General features: G+C 43.1%; 1 protein-coding gene across 1 annotated transcript in view; it reads right to left on the reverse strand.

Annotated features, from left to right (window-relative positions):
• Positions 1 to 11,501, reverse strand: part of LOC142747910 (monocarboxylate transporter 2-like) — an 85,924-nt gene extending 74,423 nt beyond the window's left edge. The window contains exon 1 of the mRNA XM_075855024.1: positions 11,400 to 11,501. The gene's annotated coding sequence lies outside the window, so the exon portion shown is untranslated. The remainder of the gene's footprint in view (positions 1 to 11,399) is intronic.
• Between the last annotated feature and the right edge of the window lie 1,037 nt (positions 11,502 to 12,538).

Below are 12,538 nucleotides of genomic sequence, written 5' to 3' on the forward strand. Positions count from 1 at the left end.
CAATAAAAACGACACACATAAAATGCAATACACAGCAGGAACATGTTTTCCTATGGAACCCAACACGGGAGAGAAGAGCACATTAGAGCACACAAAACACAAAAAAAGGCACATCAATATCTACATAGGATTTCTATATGTACAATTGCAAAATAAATATATTTAATGACCCTTTAAGAATGGGTTACTCCCACATTCCTACACTATTGATATTATTAATGGGTCCTGCCCTCCTAAGGGATAAATCTATAATCTCTCACCTCCTGAAAATAAGTCATTGAAAGATTATATTGCTGATAGTTTGCAAAAAGGGTTGAGTTGGCCTTATACCTCCTCTATAGGGGCAGAATTTTTCTTTCTAGATAAAAAAATATGATGGTTTACGACCCTGCATTGATTTCCCAGAACTAAATAAGATCACAAATAAGCACCAATATCCTCTAATCTCGATACAAGACTTATTGACCAACTACAGGTTGCTCTGTACTTTACCAAACTCGAATTTAGAGGGGCATATAATCTTCTCTGGATCAGACAGAGAATATGAATAGAAGACTGCTTTTAATACTCCAGAGGGGCATTATGAATATCTGGTTACAGGGCCAGCATAAGTAACCAAGTGCCGGGGCTCACTATCCTTGAGGGGGGCCTACTCGGCCACCGGGTGCTGCTGCTGCCATCATGACTCCTCTAGGAGTGGAATTCCTGGCCAGAGCATTGCTAATGCCCTTGCTGGGGATTCCGCTCCTAAAGGGAGCCCCTGTCTAGAAGCGGATACCCCCTCCTGTGGCACACAGCCTCCCTCCCTGTAGGTAGCGCCTTTGGGGCTCCCTCTAGGAGCGGTATCCCCAGCCAGAGCATTGCCGACGCTCTAGCTGGGGATTACGTTCCTGGAGAAGTCCCTGACATCACTGTCCATATATGGACAGTGACATCAGGGACACCACCTACAGCGGACCATAGATGCCTTTAAGAGATTGAAGATGTCTTTTATGTCTGCTCCGGTGCTCATGCAGCCACAACCACACCAGCCTTTTATCGCTGAATTAGATAACGTAGGGGTCGGAGCAGTCTTGTCCCAAGATCCTCCTCCATTGACTAAAGACCTTTTTAAACGGGCCAATGATCAGGCAAACGAATATGAATGCTTCAACAATCAGCCGATGAACGAACAAACGCTTGTTTATCAGCTGATTGTATAGTTTACACAGCAGAAAATATTATCGTTGTTGGCAGCACATCTCCCTGTGTATCGTATTGGACTGAAGGCCTTCCCATTTTTTGCATAGATGCGTCCTTCTATTGCTTGGGTCTGTTGCTGTCCTGGCATGTGGTATGCTGTACTATATAGGAACGGAGAATTGTTATTCATGATATGGGTTTTTGAGGAGTGGAGAAATTTTCTGGAGGGGGCTTAACATTAAGTTGTTGGCATCACTGACGATAAAAACCTTTTGTATCTTGTATCTTGAATCAAATAAAGAGATTACATCCCAGACAGGATAGGTTGGCTTTATTTCTCACCAGACTTAATTTCATTATCACATTGAGACGAGGTAGCAAGAATGTGAAGGCTGATTCATTGTCCAGAAGTTTTGTTCCGATACAGTCAGATGGCCTCGATGAGGATCTGATTTTGCCAGAGGGAGTTGTGGTCTCTGCCATTACTGTCGAACTGATAGGGGAGAATAAGGCTTTCCAGAAACTTTCCCCTGAGTCTATTTCTATCAGTTGATTGTTTGTGCCATCTCAACTTAGGGTACGACGGCTTCTTCTACTATAAGAAGCGCAAGACGCTGTATTGGCTTGGGAAACGGGCATCTCGGGTACTTGTAGAATAGTATTACGTTTATTTTGGTATCCTACATTTTTGTGGGATACTATGGTCTATGTTTCCACTTGTAAGAGCTGTGCCCATTCTAAATAACATCAAATGATGCCCACAGATCTTCTGAAGCCTCTCCCCGTGCCCTAGAGACCATGGCTCTTGGGCTTATATATCCATGAACTTCATCATAGATCTTCCCAGTTCCAAAGGTAAAACTGTAATCTGTGCTGTGGTTGATCGATTTAGTAAGCAATGTCATGTCATATCTCTGCCGCAACCACCTAACACGCAGATACTATCCAGACTCTTCATCTAACACATGCCAGGCTACATAGGGTTTGTGAAAATATTGCCTCGGAAACCTATTTTTTGGAGGACTTTTTGTGCTAGAATTGGCATTGACCTATCTTTCCCCTCTGCTTATCATCCTGAGACCAACGGACAGACAGAGTGCCAGAATCAGACTTTAGACCAATATCTGCCGTGCTGTGTCTGAATCTATTTAGACATCCCCATTTTCACATGGTCACATTGCTATACACTGGTCTGTACTATGGGATATTGGTGAGGCATACGATGATAGATGTGGAGTTTTGAAGACCTGTACTTGTTTATTCTCAGATAAAATGTCCGTAATAGGGCGTGAAAACGTATAGGGAGTTTTAACTGCGCTATTGTTTATAACCACTGTTTGTTTTATGTGGTGATGTTGATTGTGATTTAGGTTGTTGCGGAGGGAAATATCTGTGGAGTTGCCCATTTCCGCCAGAGGACAAAATTCCTTTGTAGGGCTAAATAGGATGAATTCGCATAAATTGCGGGCCAATTGTTGTCCTCCTAAAATCCTTAAAAGAGATATTTTGGAAGGAACCCATCTGATGTGGCAGGATGATTGGTTGAAAGCTATTAAAAGCTAAGTTTTAGATTTCGCTTTTGAGTGATCAATACTTTATAATTTTCCTTTTGGGTCCATTCATCTGTATGAAGGTGTAATGAGGTGTTGTTGGGTGAATTAATAGTATTCTACTTCCCACTGGCAGTGTTGGTCTTAAATAATTGGTACCAAATATCTACTAAAACATCCCCATTGTTCTGCAATTATGGGTTTAGTCCTTAAATGTGTTCTCATTCCCATAAAGGTAGACACTTCTGAGGCTGAAGCAGTATCTGACTGTTTGAGATCCATCTGGTTGGAAGTCCAGCGAATTCAAGGAAGGTCCATAGAGAAACAAAATAAGGAAATATTCCCCAGGTCCTGTGTTTAAAAGAGACAATAAAGTCTAATCGGACATAAAAAATTTTAAGTTAAAGGTTTCCTCTGCTAAATTAGGTCCTAAGTACATAGGCTTGTACCAGATTCTAAAGGTTATCAATCTTATTACGTTCTGCCTTCAATTTCCTACATCCCTGATAATTCCAAATGTTCCTGCTGAAACCTTACCGGTCTCCATCTCACATAATAAAACCACCGCCTCCTCCTGTCATTGTAGAAGGACATCAGGAATTTGAGATCCTGTGAATAGTGGCTTTTGGAATGGTTAGGGGCTCCCTTCAGTATTTGATCCATTGGAAGGCCTATGGTACCAGCCAAGTGAGTCCATGCAGAGATATTAAAAAGGAAATTTCATTCTCTGAACCCTCACAAGACTAGTTCTAAGTTTCCAATGGCCCCTCATAGAATGTACTAACCTCTCGGCGGTCCATTGCCGTTTCTCCCTGCTGGCCACCGCAATAAGTATCGTGTTAGGGCTGGCAGGGATGTTGGTTTGCACATGTGCCAAGAGCACGGCCCTAGGCGCTAGGGATGCACGATGCATCGAAACTTCGATACTGTTTCGATACTGTGCATCCCCAAACCGTTCGATACCGTTATTTCATGTATTTCGATACTTAGCTGTGCGTCCGCACAGCTAAGTATATTAACACATGAATGTATGAGAGCGGGGCTGCGACTGTGTGATACAGTCATTGCCCCGCTCCTGAGTCCTGACATATGTGCGCCGTCAGGATGATGTGATGCGGCCGGCGCTACACTAATGAGTGGCGGCACTGAAGACAGAACATGGCGGGCACACTGCAGAACACCCCCCTGTTCTGTCCTCAGTGCCTGCGCCGCCGCTTATTATAGTGCAGGGCCGGCCGTATAACCTCATGCTGACCGCACGCGCACTTCCTGTCAGGAGCGGGGCAATGGCTGTATTACACAACCACAGCCCCGCTCTATAATGGCAGAGATCAGAGAAACCTCTCATCTCCGCCGCTATTCCCCTGAATGCTGCGACCAAAGCTGACTGCAGCGTTCAAGAGGAAGTGAGAAGGGGGATGCCCCTTGGATCGCGTCACAGAAATTCCCTGTGACGCGATTGAGGGACATACCATGTATGGGCAGACAGCCCAGGGTCCATTGAAGGACCCCAGGGCTGTCCTACCATATTTCCTGTTAGGGAATACTTAGGTATGTCCTAACAACTGCCTGTGTACTATCAGTACACAGGCTAATGTACTGGCATATAGATATATGCCAGTACATTAAAGTTTAAAAATAAAGTAAAAACAAAGTAATGTTAAATAAAAAAAAAATACACATACACCTTTTTTACAATAAACATTAAAATAAGTCTCAATACATAAAATATTCACATATTGGGTATTGGCGCGGCCGTAATAACCTTCACAATTATTTTTTTGCATAATTTATGATGTGCACGCTGTAAAAAAATAAAATAAAAACTGCTTTCTTTCACTTATTGTGAGGCACGAGGTGTGATGAATTTAACCTCCAGGTGCCTCACATTAATAGTAATTAACCCCATCATGTACCTTACACATTAAACTGAGAAACATGATGGGATTCATTACTATGAGGGCTTATTCAGACAAACGTGATATACGTCCGTGCAACGCGCATGATTTCCACGCGCCTCGCACGGACCTATGTTAGTCAATGGGGCCATTCAGACAGTTAGTGATTTTTACGCAGCGTGTGTCCGCTGCGTAAAACTCATGACATGTCCTACATTTGTGCGTTTCTCGTGCTTCACGCATCCATTGAAGTCAAAGCGGGCGTGAAAATCACGCCTAGCACACGGAAGTATTTCTGGCTGCCGCGCGTGATTCGCGCAACAGCAGTAAAAACTATGAATGAAAACAGAAAAGCACCACGTGCTTTTCCGTTTACAAACATACAAACAGAGTGTCATAATGATGGCAGCTGCGCGAAAATCACGCAGCCACGCATCATACGCTGCTGACACACGGAGCTGTTATGTACCTTTTGCGCGCGCAAAACTCCGCATTTTTGGCGCGCGCAAAACGCACACGCTCGTGTGAATCCGGCCTGAATGTGAGGCACATTCAAAATTCATCACACCTCGCGCCTCACATCAGAAAACGGAAGAACTTTATTTTATTATTACTGTTGGCAAAGTATCGAATTGGTATAGAAATCGCAATACTAAACGAAGTATCGGTATCGAAGTCCAAATTCTGGTATCGTGACATCCCTACTAGGCGCTCTATTTAAATCCCCTACATACCGGCCTCAGTGCCAGTTATAAGTGTTTGTTCCTGCACCTGGTGTTGCTATAGGCTGAACTTAAACTTTATGGTTGACCTGTCCCTGACTTCTCTCTCAATCTCTTCTACTGCAAACTCTTTTAAATCACTGTACCACAAACTGAGCTCTGCTATATCACCGCTACGGAACCATGGATTGCCTTTCTACCTTCCTGACTACTCCTAATTTTATATATATATATATATATATATATATATATATATGGCTGCAGCCAGTCACATGACACATATCAGTGGGTGTGGTCTATCTTAGATTTCAAAGTCTGAATTCAGGTGTATACAGACATTCAGTACTCAGGTAATCCAAACATATAATGACACAAAATATGTAATTATAACATTCCTATACAATGATCGATCCATAGAAACAATAACACCAAAAAAAATTGACAGGTTCTCTTTAAATAAATTACATAATTCATACTCAACTATTTCTTAGAAAAAAAAACTTTGACATCAGTTCTTATGTGGAATGTAATTGTTGAATAACTATTATACTACTTTACAGACAGGGCAGGTAACCATACCATTGACTTAAATAGTTTGTATGATTGAACTGTAATGACAGTCAGGAAGGCATGTAAATGTATAGATTTTATGTTTGGCATCTCACCATGGCAACATTACAAAGCTAAATGGGGGTCTAAAACCTGGCCCCTTATTATGCATGTTTTGTGTGTGCGTGTTTATGTGCATGGCTTGACCCAGTATACGGCTGATTAGCATGAAAGAATATTCAGGTATAAATAAAGCAAGCCCCTTCTCTTCACGTGTCTCACAGAGCGTCGTAGACCACAATGAAACTTACAACCAGGGGTGTAACTAGGAAAACCTGGGCCCCATAGCAAACTTTTAACTGGCCCCCCCATCCCCTGGGTATCACACAACTCCCCCTTGTAGATAGTGCTTCCCTGTAGATTCCGCCACACAGCGCCCCCTGTAGATAGCACCATACAGCCCCCCTGTAGATAATGCCATACAGCCCCCTGTAGATAACGCCGTACAGCGCCCCTGTAGATAACGCCATACTGCGCCCCTGTAGATAACGCCATACAGCCCCCCTGTAGCTAACGCCATACAGCCTCCCCACTGCAGATAATGCCATACAGCCCCAAACTCCCCCTGTAGATAACGCCATATAGCACCAAACCCCCCTGTAGATAACGCCATACAGCCCCAAACCCCCATGTAGATAACGCCATACAGCCCCAAACCCCCATGTAGATAACGCCATACAGCCCCAAACCCCCTGTAGGTAACGCCATACAGCCCCAAACCCCCCCTGTAGATAACGCCATACAGCACCCCCTTGTAGATAACACCATACAGCCCCAAACCACACATGTAGATAACGCCATACAGCCCCCCTGTAGATAACGCCATACAGCCCCAAACCACCCCTGTAGATAACGCCATACAGCCCCCCTGTAGACAACGCCATACAGCCCCCAACCATCCCCCCCTAAAAAAAAAACAGCCTATAGTTTGTCCTGTCCTACAAAAGAGATGTATCCCCTATCCACAAGCTAGGGGATACATGTGTGATTGCTGGCAGCGATAAGGAGACCGGGGAACCGAAAGTCCCCTGAAGTTCTCCATGACAAACCTCGGACTTCCGGAGTCTGCGCAGTTCAATAAAAATGAAAGGAGCGCTGGTCACGCATGCGCACAGGCACAACTGGTTCACAATTCCTTTATATGGAGCTGCCGACAGACTCCGGAAGTCCAAGGTTTGTCATGGAGAACTTCAGGGGACTTAAAATAACTATGCCTTATTATAGAAAAATGCCTCTCTGTTCCCTTATAAGATTCCCTTCCTCCCCTAACTGTTAAATCACCCTGAATTTAATGCTTTTTCCATCAGGACCATCAGCTCTGTGAAGGATTTGCCTGACACAGCTTCTGTGTCGACGCCCGTGGTTAATCAGCTTGCATCTATTCCTAGGTCTGCTAGAGTGACTCGATCTGCTACCACTCAAGCTGGTAGGCTGAGGAGTGGGAGAGTCTATCGCAGCCTGGCCAGACGGTTCTAGCTCCCGCCCTTGGTCCAATTATACCTTCATTTGCTGCTTGTCCTTTGCCTGTGATTCTTCCGTTTCCTGGCTCTGCTGTTCCTGCTGTTACTATTGACCTCTGCTTCATATTGACCCTGGCTTGACTGACTATTCTCCTGCTCTGCATTTGTTACCACGTACACACATGGTTTGACTCGGCTCGTCCACTATGTTGCTCACGGTGTTGCCGTGGGCAACTGCCCCACATTCCTTTGCTTTTGTGTTCCCTTGTCTTGTTTGTCTGTCGTGCACATATTGAGCGTAGGGACCGTCGCCCAGTTGTACACCGTCGCCTAGGACGGGCTGTGCAAGTAGGCAGGGACTGAGTGGCGGGTAGATTAGGGCTCACCTGTCTGTCTCCCTATCCTGTCATTACAAGCTCACTGTGGGATCAGGTGACATCTGCCCATACAAGTCTATGGAGAGAAGGGAGCACGAGCAGACGGTGAGAGACACACACACCGTGCTGCAACTTCTAGTAGATGTTTTTGCTCCCTGCTATGCAGGGTTCACAGCTACACTGCTCATTACTGCTGTGTAATCTCCTCCATTTTTGCTGCTGTTTCTATATGTGTGAAAGATAGAGATAGAAGAGCAGGATTCTCTTTACTTCTATATGAGCAGTGTATAGAAAACATGATAGCCATTAGGCTTCGCACACCAGCTAAGAGGAAACTGAGACTTCGAGATAGTGCCTGCAGAAAGGAAAACTGCTAAAACATGCAGAATACAAGTCATATTATAGCCAGAAATAGAGTTACTTCTCATGTGCACATATAACAGCATATTCTGAAAAGTCACTTGAAATGTTAGGTACGTTTTAATAAGTTTGTTGCATCTTACAGTTTCATTTAAGATTCGCGTATCTTACAGTTTAGTTTAGGCTAGTGTTTACACAGCCTGTCTTAGAAAAGTCCCCACTTTGTATGTCATATTTTGCTATAGACTTTTAGCCAACTTTATATGGCTGCAGCATTTTAACCAAACAAGAAAAAAACGCAATGAAAAACACTGTTAAAGAGGCTCTGTCACCAAATTATAAGTGCCCTATCTCCTACATAAGGAGATCGGTGCTATAATGTAGGTGACAGTAATGCTTTTTTTTTAAAAAAACAATCTATTTTTACCACTTTATTAGCGTTTTTAGATTTATGCTAATGAGTTGCTTAATGCCCAAGTGGGCGTATTTTTACTTTAGACCAAGTGGGCGTTGTACAGGGGAGTGTATGACGCTGACCAATATATCTGCTGTATATCTGCAGTCACAGGTGTTCTTGCACCTGCGTATTTTGTATCATTTAGTTGGAATGTGCTGTTCAATTTTTGTTGTGTTTATGGTATCCATATATGTGGGGTTAGTGACTGCCTCCACTTGTTGTTCTTGCACTCCTCCCACTCTGCCCTGGGTGATTTTAATCAGTTCAATGCTGGATCCTACCATCCCCAGGTATATATGTAGGCTTAGTCCCAGTTCTGGGTGTATGTGCAGCGTAGGTTCCCACCTTACAGAGGTCGCCTTGTCGTGGCAGGTGGGCTAACACTTTTTGATCAAAATGTGCACTAAGAACCTCCCTATTTGTAGGTAGATTGAGCTTTAGTGCATATCTATTTATATTTAGTGGTTTAGGTGGCATTAGTGTTGCAGGGTGCTGTCGCCATTTTTTTATATCTGCTGACCAATCAGCGTCATTCACTCCTCTCCATTCATTTACTCAGCGCATAGGGATCCTGTTAGATACTTATGTGCTGTCTTATACTAACACATTAAGGCTGGGTTCACACGAGCACATTAACGTCCGTAATGGACGGACGTATTTCGGCCGGAATTCCCGGACCGAACTCAGTGCAGGGAGCCGGGCTCCTAGCATCATAGTTATGTACGATGCTAGGAGTCCCTGCCTCTCCGTGGAACTACTGTCCCGTACTGAAAACATGATTACAGTACGGGACAGTTGTCCTGCAGAGAGGCAGGGACTCCTAGCATCGTACATAACTATGATGCTAGGAGCCCGGCTCCCTGCACTGAATTCGGTCCGGGACTTCCGGCCGAAATACGTCCGTCCATTACGGACGTTAATGTGCTCGTGTGAACCCAGCCTAACAATACTGAAGTGTTTAGACAGTGAATAGACATTCTACGGGATGTCTATTCACAATCGCTGCACTTCGTTACTGTTTCTATGGTAGTTTCAGCAGAGGAAGCGTGATCTCGTTGTAACCTGTCATTTACCGCGTAATCTCGCGAGATCACGCGTCCTCTGCTGTAACTACCACAGACAGAGTAACGAAGTGCAGAGATTGTGAATAGACATCCCGTGGAATGTCTATTCACTGTCTAAACACTTCAGTATTGTTAATGTGTTAGTATAACACAGCACATAAGGATCTAACAGGATCCCTATGCGCTTAGTAAATGAATGGAGAGGAGTGAATGACGCTGATTGGTCAGCGTCATACACTCCCCTGTACAACGCCCACTTGGTCTAAAGTAAAAACACGCCCACTTGGGCTTTAAGCAACTCATTAGCATAAATCTAAAAACGCTAATAAACTGCTGTCACCTACATTATAGCGCCGATCTCCTTATCTAGGAGATAGGGCACTTATAATGTGGTGACCGAGCCTCTTTAAACTCTGTATGTGAATTTAGCCAAAATCCAAATGAGAATTTGTGATTGGACCTCATGAAACTTGACACAGCTCTGTTTTGCAAAGAGATAGAGAGAAAAACAGCATGCATGTAATGCTGATGGAGACCTGTGCACTGATGCCAAATTGATTCTATTGAGGCCTACTAAATACATATTAGAAGTTGGATGAAGAGTTCTGTATACAATAGAATTGAATATTTCTAATAAATATAGATCACTGAGGAGATTTGTGTTCACTTTGATATTATAGGTGTTTTGTTTTTTTCTGTTCATCATTGTAAAAAAAATAACGAATTACATCTATGTACTGTCGTTACACAATAACATCTGAAAACCTTCAAGGAAGGCGGCATGAATTATAAGCACCATACATAGAAATAGAAACAATATACTGATATATATCAGGATCTCTGTATAATAATCACAATGACGGAATCTGTAGGCAAATGAGGAGGAAAGCCAATGTTCTATGGGCTGATATCTCGGATACAATCTGGTTGTGTTGCTTCATCTGCAAATTTGGATTTGATTATCCTACATAAGGGTATGATTAACCAAGCAAAACTGTGCCATACTTCCCACTAACGTACTACATTCATTACAGATGCATTACCACATTCTGGATATGTCTCATGCAGTTCTCAACCTCTGAACAGCACTTTTGATGATACCATATGGTCACAAATTTTCATGTGTATTACATAAGCAGAGCGTACTGTACAATGAGTACTAAAGGTATTTTTTTTTTACCGTTTACACACAAACTAAATCAAGCATACAGTACAGATTGATGAAGATTAGTATCAATGATCATTACAATATTTGTGTTATTGTATGAAGGTATTTGCCTGTAAATTGTTAGGGATGTAAATAAATCAGTCTGCAAATATCTCCGATGCCACTCATCCCTACTGAGTGTAAACATGGCACAGTGAGTCTGTGTGTAGACTATTCTACGTCACAATGACACATTTATTCCTCTCCATTGGCAGCAGGGAAGACGCTCACCGCCCCCTGAAATGTAGGACACAGAAATATTTCACAGCAGAGCCTGAGCAGTCTGTTTATCCACAATGGAAGTTACATTGTACAAATATTTTGCAAAGGAACACCAAAGACAGACACAAGCAACCAGAATAACCTGTAGAACAATAGGCCAGGAATTATTACAGTACACATTACTACATCCATGGGATTGAATAGGAGAAAGCAGACCGGTGAAGGCTGTATGTTAAATCTGAACACACATCACTTGACAACAGGAGAAAAAAATAAGCTCAATCTGGTTACCTGAGTAATGCGGGAATTCCTACTCACGTCTGGCTTTTTAAATCTTTTTTTTAGAAGTATGAATGAATACACTAGAGTGTTTCACTGACGTTTGAAATGTTTTAGTAGGAGGAGTAGGCTCACAATGATCTTACTGAAGGATTGGGAGGGGTTAAGAGCGGTTTGAGCTGGTCCTGCAGATGCTGGTTCACTCTCTGGGATTCCTAGCAGTATTTTCACTTATGCCTAAGGCAACCCAACCCAAATGCTTTCCCAGATGTAATGTACTAATGGAAAACGAGACGCCTGCAATGGATGATAGAATAAGCGTGGAAAATACCTACAACAGAAATAATAGCTATATATACAATATATACCTGTAGTACTGTACAGAGAATGCATTGCCCAGAGTGGAGCTCACAATTACATTTTTTAAACGCTTCCACTTTGCAATAATACAACTCACAGTTGATCGTGGACTAGCTAGGGGGGGGGGGATTTCACAAACTGACTTATTACACTGGTGGCATCCTATTACAGTACCACGCTGGAATTCAGTGAGTTCTAGAACGACCCATTTTTACACAAATGTATGTAAAGGTAGACGGCATGGCTAGGTGATGGATTTTATACACCTGTGGCAATGGGACTGGATGAAACATACAGATACATATAAGGCTGGGTTCACACGACCATGTTACGTCCGTAATGTACGGAATGTATTTCGGCCGGAAGACCCGGACCGAACACAATGCAGGGAGCCGGGCTCCTAGCATCATAGTTATGTACGACGCTAGGAGTCCCTGCCTCTCTGCAGGACAGCTGTCCCGTACTGTAATCAGTACGTGTGAACCCAGCATAAAAGATACAATGCTTTTAGGGTTCTTCAAACAAATTCAATAGGAACATTTTAATTGTGTCACATTAAAGGCTATGTACGCCTTTGAAATTGTTTGTCTATCTGTGTGTTTTGTGCAACTTTTTGAAATACTTTTTATAAAAAATTATTTTAACTTTTTGAGATACAGCTGCTTTGTAGTCTGTATACAGAGCAATTGTATCTAGCGCTGAGACCTGAATCTGTCAGGTCAACGGCACTGACGGGTTCAGTGACAAAGTAAAACAAAAAGCTTTTACAGCTCACACTCAGTGACAGCCGG

Source organism: Rhinoderma darwinii, chromosome 3 (assembly GCF_050947455.1).
Source record: "Rhinoderma darwinii isolate aRhiDar2 chromosome 3, aRhiDar2.hap1, whole genome shotgun sequence".
Lineage (NCBI taxonomy): Eukaryota > Metazoa > Chordata > Amphibia > Anura > Rhinodermatidae > Rhinoderma > Rhinoderma darwinii.